Source organism: Apteryx rowi, unplaced genomic scaffold (genome assembly GCF_003343035.1).
Source record: "Apteryx rowi isolate R43461 unplaced genomic scaffold, aptRow1 scaffold_23, whole genome shotgun sequence".
NCBI classification, from domain to species: domain Eukaryota; kingdom Metazoa; phylum Chordata; class Aves; order Apterygiformes; family Apterygidae; genus Apteryx; species Apteryx rowi.
The window spans coordinates 1695665-1711076 of record NW_020448641.1 but is presented as its reverse complement, the minus strand read 5'-3'; positions in this window follow the sequence as shown (position 1 = coordinate 1711076).

The following is a 15412-nucleotide window of genomic DNA, read 5'->3' as shown; positions in this document are numbered from 1 at the left end:
TACCCCGCGGAAGGAAGGAGGGAAGGAAACTTCGCAAAAGCGGGGTTCCCCCCTTTAATCGCCCCCGCGCTGCGGGGCAGCAGCGGCTCGTTCCGCGGGGTCCCGCTGCCCTTCGCCGCCCTTTGCCGCCCGAATTTACCTCTCTGAACTTTCACTGAAACGTTAGAGGAGAAATTGCCGGACAGGCGCTGCTCAAGCCTCCTGCAGCTATTTAAATGCATTTAATTTGCCCCCTCCAGCCTGGACTTGCGTTGCTTTGTCAGAGAACCGAACGCAACGCAGGCAGATAACAGGTTTCCAAACTTCTTAGCGACACGAGTCTCCGATTCGGAAGCGCGCGTGGCTGCGCGGGCGACGCGGCTTGCAGAGAGCGCGAGCGGCTGGAGCCGATTTAGTCGGTTTATTCCTGCTCCCCCTCCCCACCTCCCCCCGGTTTCGCGCACAGACCCTCCCGTTTTGGTTAATCCTCCAGGAGGGGACGACTGTCGTGACACTTAGCAAGCTGTGACTGACACTTGCTGTGGATCCGCTATTTTTGTCAGTGATGTACAGCCACAAGATGCGAAGGTTTTGGGGAGAAAGTAGTAGTTTCTGAGCCAGACAGATGCCTTTAGTAGAGGGAATTGCTGCAGCTCAGCAATGGAGTTGCCTTTCTAAAAAATGAGCTTATCAGCGTTGACCTTTGCTATAAATATAACCCCGTCCTTCGCGCCTGCTCCGGCAGCGGCTCCTCGCCGCTCTGGGTGTAACCTGCCCGCGGGATTCAGTTCGCGGTCTCTCCTTCCCGCAGCACCCAGTGGCCGCCTGCTGCCGCGGGGCCGCGTTTGGGACCTCGCGCCCCCCGCGTGCCGGAGCCGGGCCTGGCACATCCCTCATGCTCCCGCTCGCCCAGGAGACTTCAGCCTTGTCCGCAGGAGGTCTGTGCGGCTGCCTTGGCGCTCGACTGTCGCCCAGCATCGCGCCCGTGGAAGGGAATGTTCTCCGGAGGATACTCGGCCGCTCACACCGATGTAGGACGCTTGGAAAACGCCTGGTGGCTTCAGGTGACGCCCGAAGTGTCTGAAGTTGGGTTTTGCCCCATAAAAGATGACGCGATTTGGGTGCTGCTGGGGGTGTCCGGATGCAACCCTGCTGCGGTGAGAAGTGGCGGAGGCGCCTGGGCTTAGAAGTTCCCGGAATATTTTTCATGACGGGTCCGGGGCCGTGAGGCCGGACCGAGATCTGGTGACCCAGGAGGAGCCACCTGAGATGTCCTTGGGAAGCTCCACGGGGGCAGCCGAAGGATCCGGCAGTTAAATGCTCTATAACATACCGAGTGCATGAGTTGATGAAAGTTTGGGGCTTTATTCAAGGGAAAATGGTTACGTTTATATATCTGATACCTGGAAACCTGTGATCTTTGTCAAAAATGCACAAGTTTTAAAAAGTGTTTCTGGCCGGCAGGAAACAGGCGGCCTTTCGCGGCCCGCGGTGACGGCAGCGTGGAGGACGCACGGGGGCGAAGGAGGCAGAAAAAAAGGGATCGCGGCGACGGGAGCGGTGAATTTAGATACTGCCAGCAGAGAAGTCTAATAGCCGGCTCTGCTGGAAGTCGCCTCGGACCCCATAGTGCAAGAGACGCTATCTTTTCCGAAGAGAAACGGTCTAATCAAGACGTACTTGCGTGGCGATAGACTAGTAGGGAAAGTAAGTGGTGGCTCTTCTTCGATTACAGGTACTTACTGTTCTCTTATCCTCCTGAACGACGGGGGTAATCAATAAAAAGCATTTTTTCCCTAAAACTGCGTCCTAGTTGAGTAAAGCGCCCTTAGCCAACGCTCTGCACGGCACAGGAGGTGTGCTGAGAAGAAACTGCAGGATAAAAACACCGTTAATCTTTCCGAACGATCGTGCGCATGAACCGCAGCCTTGCGGAGGGCGGCAGCTCCGTCTCCGCTCGCGGGACGCCGGGACGCGTCCGTGCTGGGAGGATCACTCGCGGTTTCTTCGTGCGAGGAGAGAAACCGGAGGAGGCTTCGGGGACCCTCCAGCCATCAAACTCGTGTCTGATGCGCGCCCACCACAAACTTAATTCAGAAACGATGGGCCCGGCAAAAAGTCTCGCCGGACGAGGGAATTCGGCTTCGGTGAACGCCGCCGGACTCCAGCGGGCCACGCAGAGCAGCTGAGTCCCAGGTGTCGGCACCTCGTAGGCCTGCCCAGAGACGTCCTGGAAGCACTAAATAATAGGTTTTTCGTGTAGGTTTGTGCGTCTGTTTTGTTTTGGGTAGAATTACATCCACAATCTGCTTATCTCTATTGCATTACCAGCAAAAGCTGTGGTTCGCTGATTGAGTTTGCCTCGTAATCGTGTGCTTCATTTTCACAAGGCGCGCATGTGTTTAACCGCTCTGGCGTTAATAGGGAGTATATGAGATATACATATAAAGGCCCATTTATTATTTATTGCATTTATTGTACTGCAATATCTATGCAATTTAGACATTGAGTAAGAGGCCTGATTTTCAAAGTAACCCCCTCTGCTCTGTTCTGATACGTCGACGCAGATCTGAAGTCGGCCATCAGGACGTCACGGATCCCAGGAATCAAGAGCTTGGGGATCATCAGATGAGCTTGTTAGTGCCCCTTGAACATCAGAAGCCTTCAGATGATTTTTTGTTACGTTTTTGTTACCGTTGTCCATGCCATTGCTCTAGGTATTAAAAAATAACACTGAAAATACGTTTCACTGCGTGCCTTTTTCTAAGCAATAGATTTATCTCCGAATTTTGCCCTTGTTCCGTGCTCTTTTACGGGACTCTGGGGCAGTTCATGGCGCCAGTTGGCACCTGCAAAGCTCATCCGACGCTGTGCAGCAACCTAATACGCTGGGATGCAATTTGTCCGGATGCGCAAGAAAAGGGAGGAATTGTTCGGAGCGGGTCGCGGACAGCGCTCGCAAGCTCAGCCCCGCCGTGCCGCGCCGGGGTCCGGACAGGCGCCAGCGGCGACCTGCTGCCTCGCCGCGCAGCAATGCCTGCGCCCCGTTCCTGCAGCTGGAGCCCCCGGTCCTGAGCACCGCACGAGCCCCCGCGTGGCCGCTTGCTGCTTCAAGTTCACGTTTTCCGGCTGCTCCAAACGCCCGGGAAGGCGGCGTGGTTAGGTATTTGTTTTAACGGAAAGCCGAGCGGCTCTCGTGATCAGGTGGCTGCAGCATCTGTAAATCTCAGGAACGCACTAAATTTTGCGCTAATGCTGCTAGTCACAACTATGTCAAGCCCGATCATCTGAAGAAAGCCGCCTTCTAGCTCGCTATTTATCGTCTCTGAGAGCCCGGCAGGCAGCGAGCCTTCGCTCCCGGCGCGCTGCCGATTCGTGCAAAAGGCAGAGTTTAGCCCCTTGGGAAAAAACTCCAAGGAAGCAGCAGGCTGTCGCTCGCTTTTCCGGGAGGCTGGCAGCAGCCGTGGGCACGTGCCCGCATCCTGGCCGGCGCCGGCTGCTCCTCGCAGGGCGGCCCCGCGCGCCGGCTCCTTGCTGTCGGCAGCCCTGCTGTGGTGACAACCTCATGGTGACAACCTCACGGTGGCAACCCTTCCTTGCAGCGCTCAAGTGCCTTGCAGGAAGGATGCTAGGAAGACGGTGGTGTTTCCCCGGTCTGCATAACGCAAAGCGAGGGGAAAACGGGCAGCGGGAGGTGAGGGGACGCGGGCTGCCGATCAGCATCCCGGGACCAGCGCCGCCTCCTGCAACTTCAACCACCAGGAGACGTCCGCGGGTCTCACAGCCATTTCCCTCGGCTCACGGACGGTTCGTGCCCTGAGACGCTTCTGCTGCCACGGGTAAGTACCGCAGCACGCGCACAAGATCCTAGGCGTCCTCGGTCGTGGGTACGGGGAGAAAGGCGGCATTGCGACGACCTGGGGGGGAAGGAAACCACGTCCTTGTCCGCACGCGCAGCGATTCCTTCGGAGGGCGGCAATAGCCCGAGACGTGGTCCCACGTCGCCGGCCCGGCTGCAAAGGGACAAGGGCACGACGGGGGAGCGGAGGAGAATTGCAGCGTCGATAGACCAGACGCAGAACCAGCTCCTTTTCCCAAAACGTGCTTCCGGACGTGCGTGCTTCCTTGCGGCTCTCAGCAGCGCCAAGCCGCCTGCTCGCGTGCGCTCTGTGCTCCAGCATCTTCTCAGCCCGGACTTCCCGTTCGGCAGCACCAAGCGGCTGCGGCTTGGGATGCACGGAGGGGAGCCAAGGGCAGAGCCTGCCTCCGCGAAGGCCGGTGGATGCGATGTTGAGCCTTCGTGTTATGGGCGATGGGAAGGACTGCAAAACCCTACAAAACCTTGCAAAACCTTGCAAAAACATGCAAAACTCTGCAAAACCCTGCAAAACCCTACAAAACCATGCAAAACTCTGCAAAACCTTGCAAAACTCTGCAAAACCCTACAAAACCTTGCAAAACCCTGCAAAAACATGCAAAACTCTGCAAAACCCTACAAAACCTTGCAAAACCCTGCAAAAACATGCAAAACTCTGCAAAACCCTGCAACACCGCGAACATGTGCTTGTAGCCCGCACGCGCTCTCGCGCTGAAACTTTTGCCGCGTTTTGTTTGCACGGCATAAGCGGTGCTTCATGTGCACGTCTGATCGGGAATGCCGTTTTCTCATCCGAGCGCGCTCCGGTTCGGCGTGCGGCTCTCCGGGGTGAAGAGCAAAGCGGGTGGCGGTTGTCTGGAGGAGAAGCGGTTTTCTGAACCGCGGAAGAGCGCGCTGTGTCAGGGAATCTAATCCCGTGCCGCACTTCTGGAAACGAAGCCCTGTGTGACCAGCCGGAACTTTGCAAGTTTTCCAACACGCCGCTGGGACAATTAACCGTAACAGAGCCAACTTTTCATGCAGTTTTCCGAAACGGCGTGCGACTGCGGCTCTTTTCCTGCCGTTTTCTCAAACCTTGGTCCCGGGCGGCAGAATGGCTTCGCGGGAAGCGGAGGCAAGACGCCCGCCCGCCCGCGGTAGTGATAGGTGCGTCTCTTCGTTTCAGACCCAAAGGTTCAAATCTAGCATTTCGGGTCTCTCTCTCTCTCTTCCCTCTTTCCTTTTTAGGAAAATGTGGTTAAATTCTGAAGCAGGGTCCCGAGCAGCTCCCGCTCGCTCCCTCCATGGTTAAAGCTGCTCTTTGCGGATGTTCCCCTCGGTTTCGGCGCGCGGCGGTGGCAGCCAGCCTCGTGCACGATGGGAAGAGCAGCAGCGAAGCGAAGCCGGAGCAGACGTACGACCCGCAGGGGAAGCGCTGCCGCGGGTCTAACGCATCCCCCCCTGGAACCGCACGGGGTCGGATGCGGCTGTCCTTGCAGTCCTGCAACACCGCGGCGGCGGAGGGCACCTGCGTATGTTGCATGTTGTCGCGGCACGCGGACGTTTTCTGAGCGACGGCTGAAACTGCAGGAGCCTCTCTGGTTTTACGAGCTCCGCGTCGGGAGCGTTCGCGACTTTGGCGGGTTCTTAACCGTGCGCGGCAGTTTTGCTCTGGGTTTCTGGGGGGGCTGCGACGCCGCGCGGCCCGCAGCTGCAAGCAATGCTGGAGCATCCCACGTATTGCTCAGACCTGCCTTTCCGTCCTTATTGGATGGGACGGCAAATCTGCTACCGCTGCCTTCGCCAGCTTGCTAGTTCATTTGTTGTCTCGCGCTAAAACGCCGTCACCGCGTCTGCAACGGAAACGCTCCTGTAATTGCCCGCGTTACGCGGATCGTCGACCTTCAGGAGCGGAGCTGCTGGGCAAGCGTCCGTTTGTCCGGAAAATCGGCACGTGGCACGGTGGCATCCGGCCGTTCGCTAGGTCTCCGCCGGCGAGCGCTTGCCCCTCCGTGGATCTGGCACCACGTGTGTCCGCTCGCTTGCTCGCTGCAGCTCCAGCAGTCAAATGCCGGAGGAGAAGGAGCCGGCGCTGCCCGCCCAGCACAGCGACGGTTTTTCCCTCTGCTTTCATCGCTCCCTTCCCGCGCGGAGCTGCAGCCCTCGGCCAGGACTTTGTAAGCTGATGTCCATCAAGCAAAGTAAGGCGAAAATCAGGTGCTCGTTAACCTGGCTGCGTTTGCCTCTATCTTGCAGATCCGTACGTGGATGTAGAGGAAAATTACCGATGAGCTCCCCGTTCAGGGACGTGCAGCAGGAGCTCGGCAGGCTCGAGCCGCGGCCGGTCTGCGTTTCGCCAGCGAGCGGCGTTTCGCCGGCTCCGTTCTCGCTGCCCGAGCCGCTCCGGCATCTTCCTTGTGCATCTGTTTCCCCCCGACCTTGGCCGTGAGCGACAGCCGCTTTACGCCAGCCTGATCCGCCACGACGTTATTTAACTGGAATACCTCCTAGAACGAGGTTTTGCCATCGTTAGGAATAAAAACGCGGCGGCGACGACTGAATCCCTTCGCGCTCCCCGGGTAGCGCGAGGAGCGAGAGGCGCTGGCGCCGCGGGGGGAGACGCACCGGTGCTGCCCCCAGACCTCGCGCGCTCCCCCCGCACCGAGCCCCCCCGGCGCACGGCGCCTCGGCTGAGGAGGAAATCCGCGGAGCGCGCGCCCACCATCTCCGGAAAACCGGGGCACGCACGCACGCACGCCGCCGCGCTATCGGCATCGCGTTAAACACATATAGAGCAAGCCGGGGCGTCACAACAAGTAGATGTACAATTACGGAGACAAAATACCCCGAGGAAATCAACGCTGGGCTTATTAATACCCAGGCCTGCAGAAGACAACTGTCAGACAATTGGTCAACAAGGTACACGGTATCTGTTAGGTACTGACTAACCCATTATGATCTTTATGAAGTGTCCTTTTGGGGGTCTAGATCTTCAAATATGAGTTGGAAGACCCTTTTCTTTTATTAGTTGCTAAGCTCTTTATACTTTTACCATATTGCGGCAGGTTAGAAGTCTGAGCTTTATTGTCTTATGTTATTGAAAATCCAGATTCCCGCAGCCTTCTCCCTCAGGTCAAGATTTGTCTGAGAATACATTCTCATTTCTCCATGTACAAAGGCTGTCTGGAGAGAGGCAGAAAAAGATTATGACTGTAATATACTTAAATCCAATTTATTTGCCTGACTAGAAACTTCCACACTTCACAATTGCTTCCTACAGAAGATTTTGTGTTTAATTCTCTCGTCGCGGGAGGCGGCGGCCGCGGTCTTCCGGCAGGTACACGCTCAGCACGCACCTGAGCCGGGCGAAACGCGGCGCGGCAGGCGATGCTGTTCTCGTCGCGCTCTGCACGTCCGCGGCTTATTCCTGCTTCAGCACAGTGCGTTGGAAACGGACCTTTAAACGTGCTTTGCAGAGCTGGCGCTGCAGGTCGTCGCTCGGGAGCGATGCGCAGCGATGCCGGAGGCCCGCGGTTTTCCCGCGGCTTCGGGGCAATACTTCCGAGTCTGTTGCAGGATAAAAAAACCTGAAACAGATTGCAAATCAACTACTTATTTGCGCAAATGCTGCGAAATTTTTTCAGGACTGAAAAAAAATCTCAGCTCAGGCCTTGGTTCGGACTGGGCAAAGTTGATTATTTCAAAAACCCGCACGCCTGCTCTTCTGCACCAAGCCCCAGGACAGAGGACATGGATCTGCAAAAACTTGGGATGTTTATTTGGTTGCTCCTGAGCGTCTGCAACTTGCACGTATAAACTTTAAGCATGGGGATGTATCGCACGGGCTTTCCCGGGCCTTCGCTGCACGCCGGGCGCTGCAGTCTGTGAACCGCAGTGATTTAATTCCCATCCCTGGCACGGGGCTGCTTGGAAAGGTGTTGCGGCTTCCCGGCACGGCCCGGCACGGCCCCCGGGCATCCGGCACGCTGGATTCTTTCACTTTCCTCACAACCTTCAGCACAAATTGTTCTTTCCAAAGTTTTCACCCCCTGGGGCTCTAAAATCATAACAATTAATGCGGGAAAAGGCTCCGGAAGCCCCCTAATCCGTCCCTCCCATCGGGGCAGGATTGCTCAGGTGCGGAAAGAAATGAAGGGGGAGGGAGGAGCGGGAACCAGGCGGTGACCTGCTCTGGGGCGGAAATTCGGGGAGAAAGTCAGAACTCTTTGGAATGCCTATTTTCAGGTGAGCAGGCCCAGCTGCTTTTTTGACTTTTTCGGCGTAGCAGTTACTCGGGAAGCAGCGTTGGTCGGAGCGTGTCCCACGTTCAGCGCCCATTCAGGTCTTTTTTTACACTATTTTTTTCTTTTCAACCGCACCAGGATGATCCCACAGCGAGAATCAGACTTCCAATATTCAATTCTCGGCGCCTATTTCCAAGCCGGAGCCGTTCCCAGGCGGGCGCTGTCCCAGGCTCTGCCCTTCGCCTCCGCAGGGTTTTGGCGGAGCGGGGTGGGTATCAGCAGAAAAAGTCATTTTCCTGAAAAGCGATTTACTCGGGGGCTGGCGAGGAAGCCCTAAGACCCGGTTCGGGCACGTAAACCTGCGCCGGCTTAGGCTGGCCGGATCCGAGAGCCCTTTCGCCGCTGCCTCCGGGAAGGGACTCGGGGCACCACCACCTCCGGCCTTCCAGGGCTTCCTATGGATTCACGCCCCTCCTAGGAAATCCAGGGATCACAGTAACCCCCGCGGGTGCTTCTCTCATCCGCGACCCAGCGGGGTGCTGACGATATTCCCTTGTTTTATCTAACTGCTGGAGATGATCCAGGAGAGGGGCTGTGGACTGATTCAGATCAGGGAGTCGAATACCTGCATTTAATCGTGACCTAAATCAAAAAAGAGAGGAACTTTGATCCGAGTAATTGGTTTTTCTTTTCATTTTGCTTTGCATTCGTACTTTTTTTATTCTCCTAAAGAAAGTTTTGTCCCCTTTGGGTGATGCATTGGACCTAAAAATTGTCCTTATAAGAAACCAGGTGCTATTCTTTGCATAACAAAGAATACGCAGTGTCTGCTCGTGTGTTTGAGCAATGCTTGTGAACGCGCTTTTATTCAAATTCGTAATTTTTACATAGAAAACACTTCTCTGCGATGTCTTTACTCCTCTTCTGCTGCCTGTGTCCCAGCACTCGCTGCCCCCGGCTGCAGCGTGAGCGGCCGCGGGAAGCAGCAGGGTTCGGAGCAGCAGCTTGCGTGTCTTCTTGCGGGTGCAGCGCGTTGCGGCACCTATACAGCGTCTTTCAACACAGATACAGCACGTTGCACCACATATACAGGATATTGCACCACATATACAGCACATTGCACCCCATATACAGCACGCTGCACCGCATACATGGCACGTTGCACCACATATACAGGACATTGCACCACATATACAGCGCATTGCACTGCACACATGGCACGTTGCAGCACATATACGGGACATTGCACCACATATACAGCACGTTGCACCACATATACAGGACATTGCACCACATATACAGTGCATTGTATCGCATATACGGCATGTTGCAGCGCATATACAGCACGTTGCACCACATATACAGGACATTGCACCACATATACAGCGCATTGCACTGCACACACGGCACGTTGCAGCACATATACGGGACATTGCACCACATATACAGCACGTTGCACCACATATACAGGACATTGCACCACATATACAGCGCATTGCACTGCATACACGGCACGTTGCAGCACATACACAGTGCGTTGCACCACGTATACAGCACATTGCACCACGTACAGAGCATGTTGCACCACGTATACAGCACGTTGCATCGCATATGCAGCATGTTGCACCGCAGCGCATTGCGCCACATATACAGCATGTTGCACCATATATACAGCACATTGCACCACATATACAGTGTGTTGCACTGCATATACATCACGTTGCATTGCATATACAGCGTGTTGCACCACATATACAGTGCATTGCATCGCATATACGGCATGTTGCAGCGCATATACAGCATGTTGCACTGCATATACAGGACGTTGCACCACATATACAGCACGTTGCAGCACATATACGGCACATTGCATCGCATATACAGCACGTTGCATCGCATATACAGCACGTTGCAGCACATATACAGCATGTTGCAGCACACATACAGCATGTTGCAGCACACATACAGCGCGTTGCACCACATATACAGCACGTTGCACTGCATATACATCACGTTGCACTGCATATAGAACATGTTGCACCACCGCGCGCTGCAGCGCTGCCCGGGCTTGACTCATTCCCGCTAACGGCGTCCGATTGACGTGTGCTGCTAGCTCCTCGCTGCCTGCCGGGTTTGCCATGTTTGCCCACATCGGGTCACAGCGAAGCAGAGGGCCTTCGTGGCGGCCCAGGGCTGCCGCAGTTCCTGGAGCTGGTGCTGGGTTCCTGCTCCCGCGGTGCTCGGCCTCCGCAGAGCGGACGGAGGCGGAGGGCACCGCCGCCCTCCGCCCTCAGCAGCCTCGGACGGCTCGTCCGTGCGTCCTGCCGGCCCCAGCCGCCCCGGGACGGGCCACGTCCTCGCCGCCGGGAAGCGGCGCTCATTTGCAAGCTGTGCGCGCGGCGCTTCCAAAGAGCAGAATCGGGCCCGTAGTGTTCTTTTGATGTGTTTTTTGTATGCAAATAAGGTTTAATTTCTGAACTTTGAACAGTTTGCAGATGAGTTTATTAGAGTGCTGTATTATTAAGTCGCATACCCCTGGGGTCAGCGGCAGGCGTTTGGAAACCTCGGCGAACATTACCGACATTGTTAAAGCGAGGCGAGACCGTCAGACAGCTGGTATTCACCGCCAAAGCGGGCCATGAAAACAAAGACATATTTGTAATCATACTCAGTAGTCTTTTTATGCGAAGTAATTACTAAAATAATCTGAGGACATGGATCAGATTATTAATGAAAATTAGAGCCTGCAAACTACAGTAATGCACATCTCCACCTTTCATGAAGCAGACGGGAAAGCGCGTAACGCGCTGACGAGCCGCGGGGCCGAGCTGCCGCTGGAAACGTGTCGTCCCCGCGGAGGAGCGCTGAAGGGAGCGGAGAGCACAGCGGCGCCAYGCCGCGGCTCGGCCGCCTAGATTAAAGCACATATAACCCGGGAAGAGCCCGGTGGCCTGGACCCCGCGGCTCGGCAGCCCAGCCAGGGCGATGAACGGCCCATTTTCCCGCGCCGGTGACGGCCCTGCCGAGCAGCGGTGGCTCCGCGCGGAGCCGGAGCTGTCGGGAAGCCGGATTTGCAGTTCCTGCTCCGAAAGCAGCGGCGCGGCTCAGCCCTGGCGCCCACGTCCGCTCGGAGCTGCCAGCCACTTCAAAGGGAATCCTGCCGGCAGAAGAGCTGCGGAATCGTGTCACCGGCTGATGTGCTCCCAAGATGTTGTCCATTTAGATAATTCATGAAGTTAAAATATTCAAGTTGCATTTACATAAAGCTCAGGGTAATCTGAGCGCTTTCTTATTTTGCAAATGACCCGAAGTTTGTAGCAGGCCTATAGTCACGAGCCGGTGACTTGGAGGGGACAAGTCTGCCCAAATACGGAGGGACGATTTACAACCTGCTTCTTCCATTATTTGTTCCTACTGCTGGTGAACCGTCTGCGCCTCAAAAACTGCAAAGCCAGAAAACTTGGTTTTATTCGTCCTGTGCCCCGTTGCGACTTCTAAGAGATTTTTCCCTGTTTTCCAAAGTAATTCTTCAAATGCTTAGGGAGGTGCAGAAGTTGCCTACCAGCTTAATGCCGCGCCGGCGAGCGGCTTCGTCACCCTACCTGCTGGTGCTGCTCTCGGTGCTATTTTGTGTTTGAATAGTCACAGGTCACCTCCAGCGGTGAGGTCCGAACCCATTACTTTACCTGACCTCTTTAGACTCAGATTCTGTCAAACGTCGGCTGCCTGGTCTCCCCCTGCGCGTTTAGGCACGTGCTACACCGCGCGCGCTGAAGAGTCTGAATTACGGAAAACGGGGCGACGGCCAGAGCAGACGGTCACCACCTGGGGCAGAAAGGCACGAAAAAGCGTCAGTTCCTGGTGCCGCGTTTGCGACAGCGCCACGAACGATTGCTGTCGATCTGAATCCGCTGTCGGGCTTATTTTGAAATCGGCATCTCTGGTACATCGACGTCTTTCAAAGCTTCGCAGAACCTTTCCGTGGCCGACGGCCCTGGGGACGGATCCCGCAGGGATTCCTTGGCCAGCCCGTCGTGGGTGCGAGCGTGCGGGTGGCGGGTGCCGACGCCGCCAGCTCTGGAAGGGGCCCGGGCGGCGCCGAGAGGAGCCGCTTGGTGCGACGCGGGAGGGCGCCGAGCGGCCCCGGCGGGGCTGCGGCAGGCGCTGCGCTAGCTGCCTGGCCCTGGAAGCGCCTCGGCGTTCCCGGGGGCGCAGGACACGCGCGAGAAATCTGTTAGGGACCTATTAGGGCCCAATTCATAACGGCGAGCGTTTTGCCTGGCAACTCGGTGGAGGCAAATCTCACCCCCAGGAAGCATCTTGCAACACCACGGTCTTAACTATCACATTTTGGGCGATCTTTTTTCTTGCCTTTTTTTTTTGGTAGTGTTTTTAGTTTAGAAGGTTCTGCTTTATCCAGCTGACATTCTGTCTTTCAGATGCGTGAAAACACGAATATTATGACTACGAGTCTCAGAGCTTCCCTCCTGACCGAGCGGACCCGAAGGGAGGAGGAAAAGTCTACGCGCTCGCCCGTACTTCCAGGTGATGACGGCAGCGCTCACAGCCACTGCCGGGTGCTGGGTATGAAGCCGGGCGAGTGGAGCTCCTGGTGCAGGGCGGACAACTTCTGCATCACATCCACAGTCTTCCCGGAACTTCACAGGCCTCTCACTGTGCAATTACAGGAGGCATTTAGTCTGATTTTACATTAAAAACTCCTCTCTAGAAAGAAACTAGAAGATCAGAGACATTTTCTTTCAAGTACCACATTGAAACGTGAACGCTCCTGCTGCTCATTACAGAATGTGTCTACGAGGCATTACTCTTAGACTTTGTATTTTCATTGTTAGATTTTTTTTTTTTGACTTTATTTAAGCATTACATCCAGGCATCTTGTTGGCATCTCGGTTTCTTTTATTGAAATATATGTTACGGAAGTTTTAATTACAGTCTGAGCAGAATGCACAGTCACAAGCCATTGTTATGGATAGCGTTAACAGGGCCAAGAGAATCAAAACCAAACAAAAAATAAATGACACTTTTGTCCTTCAGATATGTGAAAATGTGAATGCAAATTCTATAGCCTTATTTTTTCTGATCCCCACTATTCTCTAATCTTATCAAATACGCATTCCCATATTCTGAGTCAGTCTCATAAAGCGGCTTGATATACACAAGTTGCATTAGATTTTGTAGAGCACATTTTCCTAGTAAATCCAATTTCACAATTTTTTTCTGGTGACATATTAGCCATTCCTTAGCATAGAAAATGCTCTTTGAATATTTTGACGACTGCGTTCTACAACAAAACGCAGCATAACATAGTTGTCCTGTACACGACGGTTCTTTAGAAACCGTTCTTTATTGGAAATGTATTACCGTTTCACGGCATGCTCCTTGTTTACTCCGGCGAGACGCAGGTAACTGGTGCTCACCCGTACACGCCGCGGTTACCAGCACCTGCCTGGATGCAGCGTATCGGCTCCGTTAGCCTTTGATATCGCTGTTTGTCTGTGAATGGAGGTGCCTCAAGGTTCATAAATCTGTATGCAGTAGTATGGGTTCTCTAACAGCAATTCATTTTAATTATGTGAGACATAAAAAGACCACCTACAGATGAGACAATACAGCTGTAAGATTCTCAAGGTTACTATGGGGAATACTTCATAACTGAAGTATGTTTTCCCTAAGGAATTATACTACCATTTGATTTAATTTTTAATTTTTACATTTTAATCAAAAATAGATCAAATGGTGGTGTTATCTCCTGGGAAACATACTTCAGATATGAAGCAGTCCATGTTCCTTTTAAATATGTAAAGCTGCCATTTATGTATAACTCATGAATGACACCCTGTGTTGCAAGCAAATATCATGCAGTGATTTCTATATTGTTTCAGTAACAACACTATAATCATACACAAATATCACTACTGTACATCTGATTCTACAAAGCAAACGGTACTAAGTATTACGAACTTCAGAAGCTAATACAATATATATGTAGTGCTAAATAAGATCCATCATTTATTGAACGTGTGCACATTAGTATTGGCAGGGACCATATCCCATGGGGTGCTCAAACATCAAGCAAGTTGTTATTTAGGTTTCTAAAAGCTATTATTTGAAAACTCAGACTCAGAAGCACAGTTTAATGTATTACAGCAAAGAACAGAGAGCAACATTTTCCAATTGGGATGCCACAATTTAGAGACCTTAGTGCATACGTAGTCATGTAACGGCAAATCTTTCTTAAAAGTCGGTGAGGGCCCTGGTCTTTGGCAGAAGGTGAGGTTCAGATCAATAAATGGCTATTTGACAACCAGTCCCGGGCTGGTTGATTTTTGTGTCTGAAAACAAAACAAGACCGCCGATCTTTCTCTTGCTTACTTGTGAAAGAGTCGGGAACAACTAGGGAAGGCAGAACCACAGCAACAGATCAATCCAGATGGTCTTTGACCTGGGGAAGCCCACGGCTCACCGGTAAAACTTGTCACGACCGAGAAACCTTGGAGAACAGGAACCTGTTGGTGTAGGCCCCATTTAGGGGTGCGGTATGTTATATGTTAGGTAAGGGAAACACAGGGAACCCTGGGCCATAGAGCCTGGCCCAAACAACTTTGTTTTTCACTTTGTTTTCTCCCTAGAGTTTCCAGCTCTGTCTGTGAATTTTAGTTTTCTGTGCAAGTCACTTCAGTAAAATATCTGTCTCACCAGCATGCAAACTCCTTGTACTTATCAGACCCATGTTTACTCGTCTTTATATGCAATTATTTTCAATAGAAGTTTCATGCATGATTAAACGTCAAGGTGTAACTTTTAATGTTATAATTGCTGCCAGCAATCAATGCAAATATAGTATTATTAACTTGTGACTATTAATCTGCTACTATAGAATATCATATTATGTTCTCAGGAACCCTCATACTCGGTTCTCAGGAGAGTTGCCAAGGTTTTCATACTTACAGGCTTTCAGTTTTCCCTAGTAATGTCGGCATAAACACCATTCATTTTTAAATGTATTATTTTCAATAGATATGTTGTAACTATAAATTTCTTGGCTTCGTGGCCAGTCAAGTACAGACTGCCTTTAAACCCCCCACATGCCAGAAACAAAGTTTCTTTTTTTGTTAGCAGCCAAGATGAAGTCAACAAGTAATTATTAGCAAGTGAATAATTAAGTGAACACTATTACCATAGTCTAAAACAACTAAACCTAGTACAAGATGCTACACAACATGTGCAATGTATTTATTATTTTCATCAATGACGTACTCATCCTGCCCCTTTCACATGCACTCTTGCTACTTCGGACATCAAACCAGGCCTA